The following is a 16,416-nucleotide window of genomic DNA, read 5'->3' as shown; positions in this document are numbered from 1 at the left end:
CATCTCCATAAACAAAGTCACAAGGAAAGGCAAAAAATAAGTAACTGAGAAAAATGTATCTGCAGCTCTTGTTACAAAGGACTAATTTCCAATACTGGAAGAGATGACAGAAATTAAAAGGAAAACATAACACCCAATAGAAAAATGAGGAGGGCACTAACTGACAGTTCATCAACAGGAGGTACAGTGACTCCTGATCATCCAAAAAGATGCTCAATACTGCCCATCAGGAGACAGATACAAGCGAAACCCCAGACACTCCCCTTCTTACCTATCAGGGTGCTGAGACGGTGGGAGCTGGCATGCCCACTCTTTATTGATAGAAGTACATACTGCCACCAGCTCTGCAGAGGACAGCCTGGCAATGACTACTCAAATGACAGACCTGTGTATCCTTTGAACTCACAATGCAACTTGGGGGAACTATCCTGCAGACTACACCCGCACACCTACAAAATGGTATGTGAACTTGCTCATGCAGTGTGGCGAATGCCTCAAAACATGCTCTTCTAGGCTTTGTTACATACACTTAACAGACCCTCACACCACAGACTCCTATGAAGAAGGAGCTGAATGGGTTCTTTCTGAACTGAGATGGAAATCTCTGGGGGATGGCACTGAGTGAGAAAAGCAAGCTCCTAAGCAGGACACTCAGTCTGGAGGCCAAGTTTCACGTGCGTGCAGGTCTGCCTGGATCTCAGATGCTCTGGGTGGGCACCTGAGGACGCAGGACCAGCATTCTGTGGGGGCAGAAAGCTGGGCGCCTGGAGGGCAAGGACTCGGAGAACTTTCCTTGGAAAGGGACTTAAATGCCCTGGATTTTGAAACATACGGCGTGTTTACCTAAAAATAAAAACAGAAATCCGTAGCAAACTCAGAAATGGCAGCCACAAATTCTACCTTTCTACAAGTTCCCAGGGCAGGACTGGGACTCCACAGCCCGGCTAGATGGAGAACTCTCCCTGATAAACAGTGTGACAGACCTGGTATGGCTGAAAAGACAGCAGAGACGCATTCCAACAGCAGCAGACCCGGGGTTGTAATCATGCCTGGAGGCCCCCCAGGTTCCTGCCATAGAAGTCGCTCTGTCCACTCTCCCACAGCTGACCATTTAGCATGAGCCTGGGTGGATGGGGCAGACACCAGCTGCCACCCATCCTCCTCTTGCAACCCAGGAGAGTTCATCCCACTGCCAGGATGAAAACCCCAAGTTCAAGGCAGGAGAATGGGAGTCCTTTGCCAGGGCAGGAAAGAGGGAGGGACTGGGTGTCCTGTGCAGGCTCCTGGGAAAGGTTTTCCTCTTGGACCAAAAAAGACAGGATGAGGGCAGGGCGTGTGTGGGATGGGGGAGCAGGAATAGCAATGGAAAAACCTCTGAGGTGGGGGAGACCCTGGGGTGACAACGGTCAGCAGTAGCTGCAGAGAAGTCCTCGGAGACTCCCATGGGGACCAGACTGCTCCTTGATACAGATGAGCCAACCTGGGGCCCCACACTACCCACCAGGGCCCCAGGGGGCGGGGCACACCACACCCTTCTCTCAGGCAGAGGCTATGCAAGCACTCTGGCCCTACTTCCTCTTCCTGTGTCCCCTCCCTCAGCCCTCAGCCCTCAGGTTCCTCCCCGTGTGCTTCCTGAGTGGGCCTCGCAGGCAGAGAACCAGTCCCTAAGGTGCATGGGCGTTGGTACACCATTCAGGACCGCACCCACCCCAAGAGGCAGGTGGAGGGTCAGGATGAACCATCTGTAAAATGGGGCCTGAGGTCAAATGTCAGAATGGCCTCACCCAACTCACAGGAGGGGATGGCATGTCAGGATTGCCTCCCTCCTCACCATGGACCAGGCTTGGCTGTGGCCAGCCGCCCATGCTGACCCTGGCCACTAACATCTGGGGTGACAGCAGAAGAGGAACCCTGGAAGCCACCGCCCATCATCCAGACAGCCTGGGGAGCCACACCTGACCCAGCACAACCACCTTTCCCACAGAGCCACAGGGTAGGCTCCTCAGGGTAGGGCCGGCAGACCCCCAATCCTGGGCAAGGGCGTCCCTGTTGGCACCCACCATGTGGAAGGAGTCAGGCTGCTCTCTTCCCTGAGAGGCTGGCCTGTCTGTCTGCAAGGCCTGAGCGCCCAGAAGCTGCACCCTCAAAACCTGAGCCTGGGCTATGCCTCCAGGCCTGGTGCCTACAGCCAGCCTATTCCAGGGACAAGAAGTAGGCCGTTTCCCTTAGAGAAAAACAGTCACGAGGCTCGAACAGAACAGAGCCAAATGGTGGACTTTTCAGAGCTGACTTCATAAAACAAGTAAATCAGAATAAAAACAAGTAAGTCATTTTACTATCATCTGAAAATGCTTTTGGTTTTTGAGGGAGCAGATGCAAAAAAAAAAAAAAAAAAAATCCTGTCACTGACCTACTTCTGCTACGACAGTTAGGAGACTCAGAGGACCTACCCAAGATGCTCAGGAAGGAGCCCAGGTCACCAGACTCGCCAGTGTCTGGCCAGCCTCGGTCACATGGGGTAGTTACACCCGATTCTGTTTGCTGGAGCAGAAGCCATAGCAGGAATTCAGGGGCATTGCCCTGCCGCAAGCCTGGGTGCTAGTCAGCACATCAGGCTGCACACACGGAGTGGGAGGCCACCCGTTGCCTGCCCCCCCAACTCTCCTGGTCTTCTCCCTTCCTGAAGATATACATGCTGTCTGGGGAGAAGTGCCCTCCTGGGAGCCTACCAGATCCAGGGAGAAAGGCTGGCCCTTCTCTGCACACCCTGCCTGGCCCTCTGCCTTTCTCTGGCCCATCCTGGAGCAGGTTTCCAAGGGACCTGGGCCAGGAAGGAGAGCAGAAGCCACTCTGCAGCCCCCACTCCCAGCAGTGTCCTCAGAAGCCTTGGGCTGGGGTGCCCCCTTCCTCTATGGCTTGGCAAGGGACTGACGCTGAGGATGGCCAGTGAAAGCTGCCCCAAGGTGGCGTTCCTTGGAGTCACCCCCCAAGGTCACCACAGCCAGGATTCATGTGTTGGGTGGGGCGGGTGGGTATGGAGCCAGCCCAGTTATCTCTCTGGACCCTCCCTAGACAGGGATCAACTCAAACACTTCTCTCCCCACCGGCTAACCAGGAACACAGACCCGAGCAGTCAAGCCCCACTGTCCTGTGCAGGGGGAAGACGTACATGCCCCAGAGCTGTCACTGCATGGAGGACCCACTGCTATCTGGGGTGACCTCATCCTGCCATCACTATGGTTTTCAGCTGCACTGCTTTCTACAGTCAGAATGCAACACAATGGTGATGTACACACACATTTACACTTATCTACATGTGTGTGTATGCTCAGCCGCTCAGTCGTGTCTGACTCTTTGCCACTCTATGGACTGTAGCCAGCCAGGCTCCTCTGTCCATGAAATTCTCCAGGCTAGAATACTGGAGTGGGTTGCCATTTCCTCCTCCAGGGGATCTTCCTGACCCAGGGATCCAACCCAGGTCGTCTGCATTTCCTGTATTGCAGGCAGATTCTTAACCCACTGAACCACGGGGGATCAACAAACTTAACAGATATTTCAGACTTGGGCCTGTCTCCGTGGAAGCCAGCACCCAGGCCTCTGCCGAGGGAGTAGTACTCACCGACACGCGTGGGTGCACATGCCTGTGAAGGTCAGAAGGACTACACACCAGGCATTTCAGAAAGGTCTTTTTCCTGCTTTTGCTAAGGGTTACAAAACACATTTGAAAATTTCTGTACCCAAGGTCCCCTTTCTAACAGCGAGAATAAAATACCAATGGTTCCTACCAGCAGGCAGCCAGCAGCCACTCCAGACAAGGGCTTGAGTCCATCTCTGTGTGTCACACGCATACTCGACTCACATCCCTGTACTTTTCCTGAAGGGGCAGGCTGGGTGAGGTGTGTCACCTCCCCCGCTCCCCCAAATGCTTCCAGAGCCCACCCTGCTCCACACAGGGGATCTCCTCCAGGGGACGTAATGCCATGAACAACTCATATGAGCTGAACCCCAAGAACAGATGATTCCATCTCTTTCCTCTCTGTTCTGGTGGTCGGTCATGTCACTAACTGCGTCCAAAGGGAACCCACCAGTGTCTTCCCTGAGCTGAGGGGAGCAGCTCCGTCAAGGCCCAGCCCTCTCCCTGCCGTCTCAGAAGGAGAATCCTCCCGCCTTAGGAGCAGTGTGCCATCAACAGCCTGTCTGGGAGTCTGTGATTGGTGGCACCCCAGCCCGAGCCCAGGAATCACATTTCAGTCAGTTTCATTGGAGATCTTCTCAAACATCCCAGAAAGGTGAGGAAATGTGTTTAGGATCCACAAGTAAAGACCCAGCTTTACTCACTTGATAAAAATATTCTTCATGTAAGGCTAATCAAAAGTAAAGTGGGACTGAGGCTTCCCTGGTAGTCCAGTGGTTAAGAGTCTGCCTGCCGATACAGGGGACACGTGCTCAATCCTGGGTCCAGGAAGATCCCACATGCTGTGGTGCAACTAAGCTGGTGAGTCACTACTGCTGAGCCCATGTGTCTATAGCCTGTGCTCCACAACAAAAGAAGCTTCCGCTTGCCGCAACTAGAGAAAACCCACTCGCAGCAATGAAGACCCAGTGCACCCCCTGAAAGTAAATAAAAAGTAAGTAAAGGGAACTCATATCCAAAATATATAAAGAATGTTAAAATCTCAATAATAAGCGAACACTTGATTGTATAATAATACTGATGAGAGACCCAAACTCAACTATCAAAGATGCACAAATGGCAAATGCTATGTGAAAAGTGCTCAATATCATTTGTCATCAAGGAAACCAAAGGAAAACAAGAGGATGGCACCCTACACAAGTGTGTGTGTGTTCAGTCGTGTCCTACTCTTTGCGACCCCTATGCACTGTAGCCCTCCAGGCTCCTCTGTCCATGGTGATTCTCCACGCAACAATACTGGAGTGGGTTGCCATACCCTTCTCCAGGGGATCTTCCCGCATCTCTTATGTCTCCTGCATTGGTAGGTAGGTTCTTTACCAGTAGCCCCACCTGGGAAGCCCATACACAAATGAGAGCAGCTAAAATCCAAAAAAACTGACCCTGCTGGTGGAGCAGCTGAAACTTGTTTGCTACTGGTGACAATGCAACGTGGGATGGTCATTTTACAAGATGGCTGGGAAGTTTCTTAAGAAGTTAAACACAGACTCACTAGACAAGGCAGCAGTCCCAGTCCTAGGCATTCATCAAGGGAATTCACTATCAGCCAACACTGGCAGTCAGCACTTTCAGTGGGTGAGGGGGTTAACATAAGCTGCATCCACACAGTGGAGCACAATTCAGTCACAAAACAGAAGGAACTACTGGTTAAGTGGATGCAGCTGAAATGCAGCTTGCTATGAAGAAGAAGCTAGACCCCTAAGTCTATACATTGTATGATTACTCATATGACATTCCACCAAAGGCAAAACTGTAAGGACAGAAAATGTACCAGGGGTTGGAGGGCTGTGGCCGACCACAGAGCGGAATTTTTAGGGCGATGGGACTTTTCTGCCTGGTACTGGGAGGGTGGCTACAGACTCTGCTTTGCCAAAACCTATAGACTGGACTTCAACAAGAATGTACTGGAATGTTTGTAAATGTTTAGCCTGAAGAGAAGGCTGGAGATCCCAGGATGGGGGCTGGCTGGGACAATAGACACCAGCCATATTAACAAACACATGGTGTCTGGGTGGGTGGGGAGACAGGGACAAGGAAGGAGGCCGCACTTCAACAGAGCTCCAGTCTCTTAGAGGAGAATCCAGGGCAGACCATCCCAAAGTGCTTCACATGTGCTCCAGGGCTGAACAAACAGGTGGATGCAAGGCAGGGGGAGGGAGCCTGGGTCTTGCTGTCAGAGAGGCAACAGCCTCTGGACCAGGGGAGGCAGTGAGTCCTTCCTGGGGGATGGGGGAGGGATACCCCCAAATCTGAGATGGTGTGAACTCATGCTCATTCCTGTGTTCACACAGAGAGCTAAGTGAGTGAAGACTGTGGGCGAGGACACATCCTGGCTCTGTCCACCAGGAAGAGCAAGAAGCAGTGACACCCCCAGGAACAAGGAACACCCGTGGCACCTAGATCTTGGTCTCTAAATACCACTTTACAACAAACATAAATGGGGATCCTTGGAGACATGGCTCACTCTGGGACTGCAGTGATAAACATACAAGATGAGCCAGAAGCAGCTTGTAATGCCAGACAGTGAAGAAGTGCACGGAAGTCAGCATGACAGGGGCAAGGGACCCAGAAGCCAACCTGACCTGGCCCTGGCCAAGGCTAGAATGTTTGAGTAACAAAGTACATACCAGCTGTCGCTCTCCTACCAATATAAAGTGATTAGAAGAACCCTTCTAGGAAACGACAGCCCACTCTGGTATTCTTGCCTGGGAAATCCCTTGGACAGAGTCTGAGCTTGGTGGGCTATAGTACATGGGGTTGCAAACAGTCAGACATGAGTGACTGAGCACAGAAGAGCACTCCTCCTCTATGGTGTTTTTCCCCCAAAGCCATAAACCCAGTCTCACTCCAAGGAAAACATCAGACAAATGCAAACTGAGAGACATTCGACACAATCCCTGGCCACCACCCCTCACAATGGTCAAGGTCAAGGGAAACAAGGGAAGTCTGGGAACCTGTCCCAGTCGAGAGAAGCCTAGGAGAGCTGACTACTATAGTAGTTAGACAGTGAATTACAGAAAACTCTACAGTCACATTGTGGGATCATGACAGCAGTGACTTCTTTCTAACTTTTTATTCTGGGTTAGACTATGGCGATTAACAACGTTATGATAGTTTCAGGTGGACAGCAAAGGGACTCAGCCATACATATACATGTATCCATTCTCACCCCCAAATTCCCCTCTCATCCAGGCTACCTGGCTTATTTCTGAGAAGTCAGTCAGTACTTCTTAGATAGTGCAAAGGATTAATACAGCCCCACTTGTTGGGGAATAAAGTAAATGCTGGTGAAAGTGAGAGATTTCCAAGGTTCCTCAGATGTGTTAGGAGGACTGGCTCACACAGTGGCTACCTTTGCCAGCCAGATACTTCCCTGCTGAATGCTTGCCCATTCCAAGGATGAATGTGCAGGAACTGCCCAGTGGTGACTGTGGCAGAAACAGCCAAGTGCCCAATATCCCAGCACCTGCTATCTGGGTCTTCTTTTCTCTAGATGACATAACTTTCGCTTCTGCATCAACAATGCACCAGGGGAAAATGCTTCCAGTCTGACTCCCTTGCAGCTACAATGGGCTTTGGGAACTGATTCTGCCCAGTTTGTTGTAGTTGTTCAGTCACTAAGTCATGTCCAACTCTTTGCGACCCCATCGACTGCAGCAGGCCAGGCTTCCCTGTCCTTCACTATCTCCCTGAGTTTGCTCAAACTCATGTCCATTGAGTTAGTTATGCCATCCAACCATCTCATTCTCTGTCACCTCCTTCTCCTCCTGCCCTCAATCTTTCCTAGCATCAGGGTCTTTTCCAATGAGTTGGCTGCTTGCATCATGTGGCCAAAGTATTGGAGCTTCAGCTTCAGCATCAGTCCTTCCAATGAATATTCAGGGCTGATTTCTGGTGACTGAGTTCTAGATAAACCACTGGGTGCATTTTCATGATAGAGGGGGGTATATGCACTCTGCCTTTCATACTTGCCTGGACCATGTCCTCCCTACATGGACCGAGTCCTCCCCACCCACAATGTGGGTTCCAGTGCTGGAGGACCACCAGGGTTATACCATCACTGGCCTCAGGGACAGCACTCTCCTCTTCCTGAATGACTGCCTCCTTGTGCACCCTGAGAAGACTTCTGGCTGGGGCTCTAGCTGTCCCTCCTGGGTAAAATCTCTGGACAAGAGTAAAAGGAGGGCCCTAGCTGACCAGCTGGACATTATGGCCCAAGGCAGCAGTGGCACCTGTGAGATGAAGGGGTTGTCCTGCCCAGTGGTGTGGCAGGTACACCCCCAGGCAGCTCCCAGCCTCTGGGCAGAATCACCACTGGCCATCAGACACATGAGAAGAGCCTCTGACGTGCGTGGCAGGCCAGAGGAAAAAGGCAGCCTGGGGGATGCAGAGGTGAGAAGAAGCAACTCCCAGAGCTGTCACTGGTGCTCAGAGGTTAAGATACGACATCTATGAAGCAAAAACAGGATGCTCCTTAAAGAGAAGAGACCCAGAAACTGAGTCTGAAAGCAAAGACACACAATACAGGGATATGGCAGAGATTAAAATCCAGTCTCAGAGTTGTCAGAGAACATGGAGACAGCACCACAGAGAAAGAGCAAAAAATGAGAAAATGGATGACGAGAGGGCAAAGGTAAGAAAATGAAAGGATCCAGGTACGGAGCCCAGAGAGCAGGGGGACAAATGGGTGGGTTGTCACCCAGGGTGGGCAAGAGTGAGGCCAAGTTCAGGAACAGAGCCTACTGGGGGGGCGGTGGGGAGGAGGGTGAACCAGGTACACCACCCCCATAGAGACCCCTGACAGAAACCACACCCACAGTTCCAAGGACAGGGGAGCGTGTCAGGTGCCAGGAGTTGAGTGGCCGCAGCCTTGCCAGCAACCACAGCAAAGGCTCAAGACTGCAAAGCAAGGCCCCCCGAACTCCAAGCTGACTAGGAGACCCAGGACCAGACATCTAGCCCAGAGGACTCAGGTGAGAGGCCAGGAGCAAAACACTGCAGATACATGAGTCTCCAGAAACAGCTTCCTGTGCCTTTCTAGGCTCCACTGAGGAGCAGAGGCTCTAAGAAACAGGGCCTAGATGGCGGCAGGTCCCAGGACAGCAGCACCACCAGTCCAGGGCCTCAGGGAGCTGGAGAGGAGTCCCCTAGAGGACAGGCTGCATGTCCCACCCTGTGCGGAGGGCCATGTGGCTGGGGGCAAGGGTTCGAAGCAGTAATATCAGCGCTGAGAAAACCAGGCAGAAGGGCAACTTTTAGTTCTCAGGAAAAGAAAGAAACACCTGGGATGCCTGTAGCATCTCTTACTCCTGAGCACCTCTGAAGGTGAGTGGGATAACACCCCAAACTGCGACTGGGCAGGGGGCAAGGTGGTCACCACCAAAGAGGCCACATGGCTGCCTTTGGATGGGTCATAGCCAGAACGTGGATGCGGGCCTTGGGTCCTGCCCGCCGCCACCCCCCCTCCCGAGTGACTCTGATAAGACTGGAGGGACAGGTCCAGCATTCTTGGCAGCCCAGCCTTTTCCTCGGAGAGTTGCTGTGCTAGCCTCATCACCCGTCTGCAAAAGCCATGGAGGGCGCCAGGTGGGTGGACGTGGTGCCTGCCCCACCCCACCATAGAATATCCCCACCAGCCTGCATCACCCCACGAGCTCTAGGCTGTTTCAGTCATTGCTCCTGATTTCTGTAAAACTCTGTGTCCAGAGCAGCTCTGACAGTGTGCTTGTCTTGGGAGCTGCTTGCTCCCCTCACGCAGCTCTGTCAATGGGTGCGGGGTGGGGGGTTCCCCACTCCCCAGCTCCGTGGCCACCGGAGGATCGGGGGCTTTCGGCTTCTGTGTCTTTATTCCATCTTACTGAACACTACTCTAGGCCAAGACACGCCAGACTCTGGTCTCCAAATCGGGACCCTGATATGTTAGGGGCACCTGGAGACCCTGCAGAGAATCAAGGGCTGAAGGCTCTGCTCTCTCCTCCAGCAGGCCCAGCTCAGAGGCCAACCTGCTCACTGGACCTCATCCCTCCTCCAATGCCTGCAGCCCACTTGCCGCACCCTAGGCTTGGGCTTTGGTTAGCGGCTCCAGGTCCGCCCTATGGAGGCCAGGGTGGCGGCCTGTAGGCTGGGCGGGAGCCCTGGCGCTGGGGCGGGGGCTGAGCCTTCCCTGCCAAGCGCCACATAGGCCCCTGGACTGTGCGAATCCCCTCAGCCCGGAAGTGGGGAGTGCTTTGGGGAGTGCTATGGAGTTGCTGTCTCCAGGGGTCCAAGAGCCAGGCCGGGCCATGGGGGAGGGGGACTTCCCAGAAAGAGCCTGGTTTCTGTTTAAAAGGAGAAACAGACTCAGAAGAGTCCTCCTCTTCCTCACATCCAAGCCCTGTGGGTGCAGGATCCTCACCAAGAGGACCTGGGGGTCCTGCTGCAGACCCCGGCCACCCCCGCTTGTGGCCAGATGGCTGTGGGAACTCTGGCCGCAGACACCGCCCCCCTTCAAGGCGCTATTCTTGGTGTGTGTCTCCCTTTGGGGGGAGGATGAGGGTGGAAATGATCAGAAGCTAAAATTAGCAAATGGCAAACAATTGAGGCCAGGGAACTGAGGTCGGCTGAGGATAACAGTTTGTTTTCTGTGGCCCTGAGGTGGTTTGAGCAATAAAGGGAATTGAAAATGAAAATAAATCTGGGAGCCACCCAAGCCCTGCTGGGACCAGCCAGACAGGGGGCACCCGGGGGTGGGCGGCCAGATGGCAGGGACCAGCCTGGCCCCTCCTGGGGCTCCCCTCCTCCCGCCCACAGGGACTTCCTGCTGCTGCTGCCCTGCGAGCTGGCCTTCTCTCCCACGGCTGCAGGGACGGCCTCCCTGGCACTAGCCTCGCTGACTTCTGTTCCAGGGAGGGCTGGTATAAACCCCCGTGACTGTGCCCTGAAGCCAGGCCTACGAGCCCCTGCCCTGGTTCCATGGGGAGTGGCGGTGACACACCAGGAAACCAGGCCCAAGGGTCTGTGACATGCTGGGTCACACGGTTGGGCGGGCAGAGGCCCTGAGCACACAGGCATGGCTGGGAGGTGGGCGCTGTGACTCCTGACTGCCCTGAGAGGGGCTGGCTGCACAGTGGCTGCAGACAGAGAAGGGAGGGGGCCAGGTCTTGTTGCTGCCTGGCGGTCAGGGAGCTCTGCTCCCCTAGAGGTCACACTCAGTGCTCCTGGGAAGGGGGAAACAAAGCCCCCGTTTGCTCCTAAGGGTGCTCGGCTTGGCCTGTAACACAGAGGCCATGGGGTGGCTGTGGCCCCAAGGATGGGGCGCCCATTCCCAAGTCAGAGCAGCTGCTGGAGGCCCTTCCCCAGGGCCAGCCCAGGGCCATGAGCTTGAGGCACCGCAAGTGACTCCACCACCACACGTGTGCACATTTCAGTCCTCGAAGCCGCCACAGGGCGAGCGCTGGCCCATACCTAGCCAGGCTGGCCTAGACCCACAGTCGCCCAGCACTGACCTCAGTGCCATTTACATCTCCAGAAACTCTGACCAGGGCTCGGCTGGCCGCCACCCGGGCCACCAGGTCCATGTGTACAGAGCAGGGAGCCCGGGTAATTTGAGGACTGGAACTGGAGTCCAGGTGGAGGGTCTCCTGTGGAGACCAATGTTGAGAAGAGATGGAGAGCTGTGGGTGTGGCCTGAGCCAATGATGAACACAGCTTCCGTGGCCGCTTCCCAGGGCCAGGAGATCTCGGCATCCGAGGCCTCACGCCCTCTAGCCCTGAGGGCCCAGAGGTACAGCAGAGCAGTCTGAGGGGCCTGGGGTAAACAGCAAGTCTGGGGCCTTCCCTACCAGCCAGCTCAGCTCACTGTGAAGACCTTGGACATTTAAGAGCACCCTTCTTCCTGCCAGGGTGCTGGGCTGGTACTCCCATGCATCACTGGGAGTGTCACTAATTCTTTCTTTCTAGAAGGCAGTCTGCCCCTAAGTGAGCATTCCTGTGCTTGCTCCCAGGATGATAACCAGGACAAGCCCACCATGGGTGACAGTCAGTCACAGGCTTTCCAGGAAAGCAAGTCACTGGAGGTATCACAGCCCCCAACCCAGAGCCTAGTAAGGACACCAGGGACGAACAGACGAGGATGCGCAGGGCAACCATGAGAAGCCAGGTCCAGGGGCCTGCTGGCACTTTGGAGACATGACCACCACAGAATGTCACAGTGGGAAAGGGCCAAACGTAAAATGACTGTGTGGGATGATCCCACATTTCATGTTAAAATAGATACAGGCAGACGTGTTAACATAGTGTCTCGTGGGAGGTGGGATTAAAGTTACTGCTTTTCCTCTTTTTCTTTTAATGCTTTTCCATTTCCTAAATCCTCTTTCATGAACACACTTGGCTTTTATAATCAGAAATAAAAACAAGTGCAATGCGCTAAAATCACAGTTTCCAGTAAACCTACTTCTTACAAGAAACAGGAACACATCTGACCCGGTCCCAGAGCACTACCAGCAAGTCATAAATGGGTGGAGCACACATTCTCCAACTGTCGATGGGACCCAACTCAGAAACTGCCCTCGGGTCCACGGATGGTGGATCTGGGTCATCTGAAAAGACACGTCTTTCTGGGAGATGCTGTGGAGTTCTCCACTTGACTGTCCAGCATCCCCAGTTTTGGAGAAGAGACCTAAAGGTGAGGACAGAGCCAGACAACTGCTCTGAAGAGGTAAAACTGGGTGTCACATAATCTCTTTTTTGAGTTTTTCTAAATTTTCCAAAATTGTTTGCAGTTAATATCATTTTCAATAAAAACGTGTGTCTGCACATGCATGTGCGCATGCCACACATGGCCCTCCTCTTCTCAGAGAGCACCAGGCTGGGCTGACACAGCCAGACCTTGGGCTCTGCTGTCACTTGAGCACAAAGCCAAGTCAGAAGTGACAGAAGGGGCTGCCGGCTGCTCCCGTATATGTTCATCGTGTCCTTGTCTCTTCTCTAGACCGGACTCTTCGTGGATAGCCTGACATCCCGCCACGTCCTGTGCATTTTCCACTTTCCTTCATCAGCAGGAAACCTAGGGTTCGGGTCCTGTGTTCAGAAATAGATGAGGGGCACCCAGAAAGAGCAGGAAGAAGCTGCCAGAGCCTTCCCTCCTCCTGTGCATTCTTTCAAAGATACCCTTGGAGGGGAGGGGTATGCATGCAGCCCTGGGGCCCTGCCCTGGCGGACACGAAGGGCATCGGTGACACCCACTTTTCCTTTTTCCTTCCCTGGCCTCCAGAGTCACCCACCCCTTCCCTCAGGGCCCCCATCCACTCTGCTGATGAATACCCCCACAAGACTCCCCCTTCCCACCACCTCTTCTTGGCTCCTGGATGCCCACACCCTGAGCCTGGCTCTCATCACCAAGGTAACAGCCCTCTGGCCCAGACTTGCCTCCGGACTACCCCCCAGAGATGGGGCAGTGCCTCTCTGCTCCCACACCCCTCAATCCCCCTACCCACGCCTTACTGGAGACTGGTTCACAGCTTTGGAAAGACCTGCCTTTCCCCTCTCTCCACCCACAAGCGCCAGGAAGTGCACTTCCCAAACCGCTGTCAGCCCAGCAAGGTCTAGGCACAGGGGCCAGTGCCCGTGACCTTGGTCTCCCAGGTGGTTCCCAGGGTGGGCCACAGGAGCCTTCTCCTCAGGAGCCTTGGTGCCAATAGTGGAGCCCCAGGGGGGTGCCTGGGATACTGGGGAAGGGGGACACCAAACCCCAGCTCTATGCCTCCCTGGCAGGTTTCTCAGCCTCCAAGTTATCATACCTACTGAGCACGGTGCCTGTCACAGATGCCCCAGGTCAGCGGTGTTCGTGACAGGAGGCACCAACCCACCCCCGCCCGGGGTCTCAGTGTGGCCTCGTGGCGGTGACACCCCCAGGCAGGCAGGTGCTGCCCAGCAGGGACATCAGCCCCACTCAGCTTCCCCACTTTCCAGACTCCATCCGCTCCTCTCCCTCCCCAGTGCCTCCTTTCACTCCCAAGGGTCCTGTCACCACACATCTGCACAGGGCCCCACAGTCCAGGAGAGAGAAAGTTGGGGGAGGTGCAGGCCTCCCTCACCAGTGAGAGCCGGGGCCTTCAAGGCACTCAGGACAGCAAAGACCCCCCTGCCCTGGCACCGTCCTGTGGGGCAACCCCACACATGTGGCTTTACACTCGGGTCCATGTGTGCCACTGGCCAGGCCAGCCCCTAGCTTCAGCCCTGGTGGCTAGGACCCCACTGCCCGAGGACGTGGCACCTCACATGACTCCTGGCTGGCCCACCCTGCTCCTCGGTGTGGTTAGGTTCTCAGTGCTGCCTCCTCCAGACCCATCACCCTAGCCAAGTCTGTGAAGGCCTGGGAGGACGCAGATCCCCAGCACAGAAGCATCTTCCCAAGACCACAGGCCCCAGTCCCCGGGCTGGCCCCAAGGATCAGTGCACCCCACTCATGGCCTCGGGTGTTGGAGCCTGTCATTTGGTGCCCGCCGCCATGTGGGGGCAGGAGCCTGCCCAGCCTTGGGGAGGCTGGCACTGTCCTCCAGGGGTGCGGAGCGCTCCTGGCCACAGCGCCCTCACCACCCCAACCCCTGCCCTGCCAGCCGTCCTTCAGGCTCTTTTCTGTCCTGTAATCCACTGAAATATTGTTGACAGAAAGGTTCTACTGCTTTTAGGGAAAAAAAATCCATAAACCTCTGAACCAGAATTCATTCTCCACAGTCTTAGGACAGATCCTGTGATGACCGGGTTTGGCCCCAGGGAGGGTTGGAAGGACATTCCAGGCCTCCCTGAGCTCTCCCTGCCGACCTCTGGAAACAAGTCCCCCAGCCTAGGCCCCCGAGTGCGGGGTGACTCCCCACAAGCTAGGCCCATATCGGTGGGGCAGGGGTAGGCTACCCCAACAGCCGAGCACCCGGCTGTTGTCAGTTCCCAGCGCCCCGGCAACCCTGGCTGGACTCAGGGACACGTTTTGACCCTGGCCTGATAACAGGGGTGAGGGTGGTGATGAAGATGCTCAGGAGACCATTCTGCTGACCCCCTAGCCCTGCCGCAGGTGTGAGAGTGGGGACCAGAGGTCAGCACAGTCTGGTCCCGTATGCAGAGGAGGGAGGGAGTGAGACCAGCCTCCGGACAGAAGTGACAGGCTCCAGGCATAGTGCGCTGCCCTCCCCACCCCCCCCCACCCCCCGCCACCACCGAGGGATGAATGACTCCAGCCTCCAGTGAGACGGGGAAGCAGACACCTCCCCCGTCCCCAAGTGATTCAGGAACTGGGACCAGGAGACAGCAGGCCCGGCCTGGGAGCCAAGGTGCCCTCTGGCCACCTGACCCAGGGTTTGCAAGACTCCATCCTCCATGGGGTTCACAGGGCCACCATCTGAGCCTGCAAACCAGAGTGTGTCCCAGGACCCAGCTGACCAGCTCCCAGAAGCTCTGGACTGTGTGAGCAGTAAACAGTTCTCAGTCATTTCCTGTGCTGAGAAATTGTACCCTAACACAAGAAACCTAGTTGGCATCACTGTGGCCCAGGGTGCTGCTGACGCAAGGAGCGTCCCACTGTGCGCCCCGCAGAAGGCTGGACCCCACTTGGCCTCCTCACCATCTCCAAGCAGGTGAGCATCCTGAGGGTGGAGACAGGGGCGGGGCTGAGCAGGTACAGGGCTGCTGGAGGCATCTGGCTCGGGGACCTCACACATCGACGGCCTGGTCACTCAGCGTCCTCCTCTGTCCAGCGACCCCATGGAACAGCCCCTGCCCCACCTGGATGCCCACAAATGTCCTCTGAAACAACCAGATGCAGGACAGAGGAAGGACGGCCACACAGCTGCCCAGGTGTCACTCAGCACCGAGGTGCTCCTTCCACGTGGCCCCTCAGACTGCACAGGAAGCACCTCGATGCCAAATGCACTGATGCGAGGGTGAGAGCCTCGAGGAGAAGGACAGGACTGTGGTTCCGCAGCTGACGAGCTGGCCTCAACAAGGCTCCCACACTTCCCTCTAGGACACAACTCTCGAATCTGCAAACAGAGAACTGCAGCCCCAAAAGAGATAGAAGAAAGTGGAGAAAATCCCCAGATGGCCCGGAGTCCATGAGAACAGTCACCCTGGAAAACACCCCGGGTGCTGCTCAGACCCAGGGCTCAGGAAGCCCATGGTCCTAAGGGCGCTCCCCTGGCCATGGGGACAGAGCCCTTCACCTGAAGGGGCCACAGACACTGCCAACGCGACCTCTGTCCTTCCGACTGAAGAGGCTGCAGTTTACAAAGGGGCCTCCCCGAGGTGAGCCTCTCTCCCAACACGGCCGGCTTCTGGAAGCCCCACCCAGAGGGCCCATCCATCCAGGTGGAGTGCCCTGGCAGGACTGGCACTGCTGCTCATCACCATGAGATGGTCAAGACCAGTGATACCCAGTGGTGAGGAGGTGGAGGATGCCACCCCTGCTCCTACCCCTGGCCTGGGCATGTTCAGAGCTGCTCTGGGGACAGGGGCCTGGGCTTCTACCTCAAGGCTCCAGTTCGGCGTCTCCTGTCTTACAGTGTGTGGTCAGGGCTGAGTGCCTGGTAACCAGTAACCAGTGAGGCTCACCTCTGAGGGTGCCACTCCCCAGCCTGAGCACAGACTCTGGGCAGCGCATCTCCATAGCAATAGGATCTCTACCGCCTTTCTGCGGCCCAAAATGGATGGAGGGGCCCTTGACAGACCTGAGCTGAGGTTGGGACACAGCTCACCCA

The 16,416-nt window shown here is 55.4% G+C and overlaps 1 protein-coding gene across 1 annotated transcript in view; it reads right to left on the bottom strand.

Annotated features, from left to right (window-relative positions):
- KLF13 (Kruppel like factor 13) overlaps positions 1 to 16,416 on the bottom strand; it is a 43,092-nt gene that overhangs the window by 13,482 nt on the left and 13,194 nt on the right. The window lies entirely within an intron of this gene.

This window comes from Capra hircus, chromosome 21, assembly GCF_001704415.2.
Source record: "Capra hircus breed San Clemente chromosome 21, ASM170441v1, whole genome shotgun sequence".
Lineage (NCBI taxonomy): Eukaryota > Metazoa > Chordata > Mammalia > Artiodactyla > Bovidae > Capra > Capra hircus.
The sequence above is the reverse complement of the archived record's forward strand: the minus strand, read 5'-3'. Positions and strand labels throughout refer to the sequence as shown.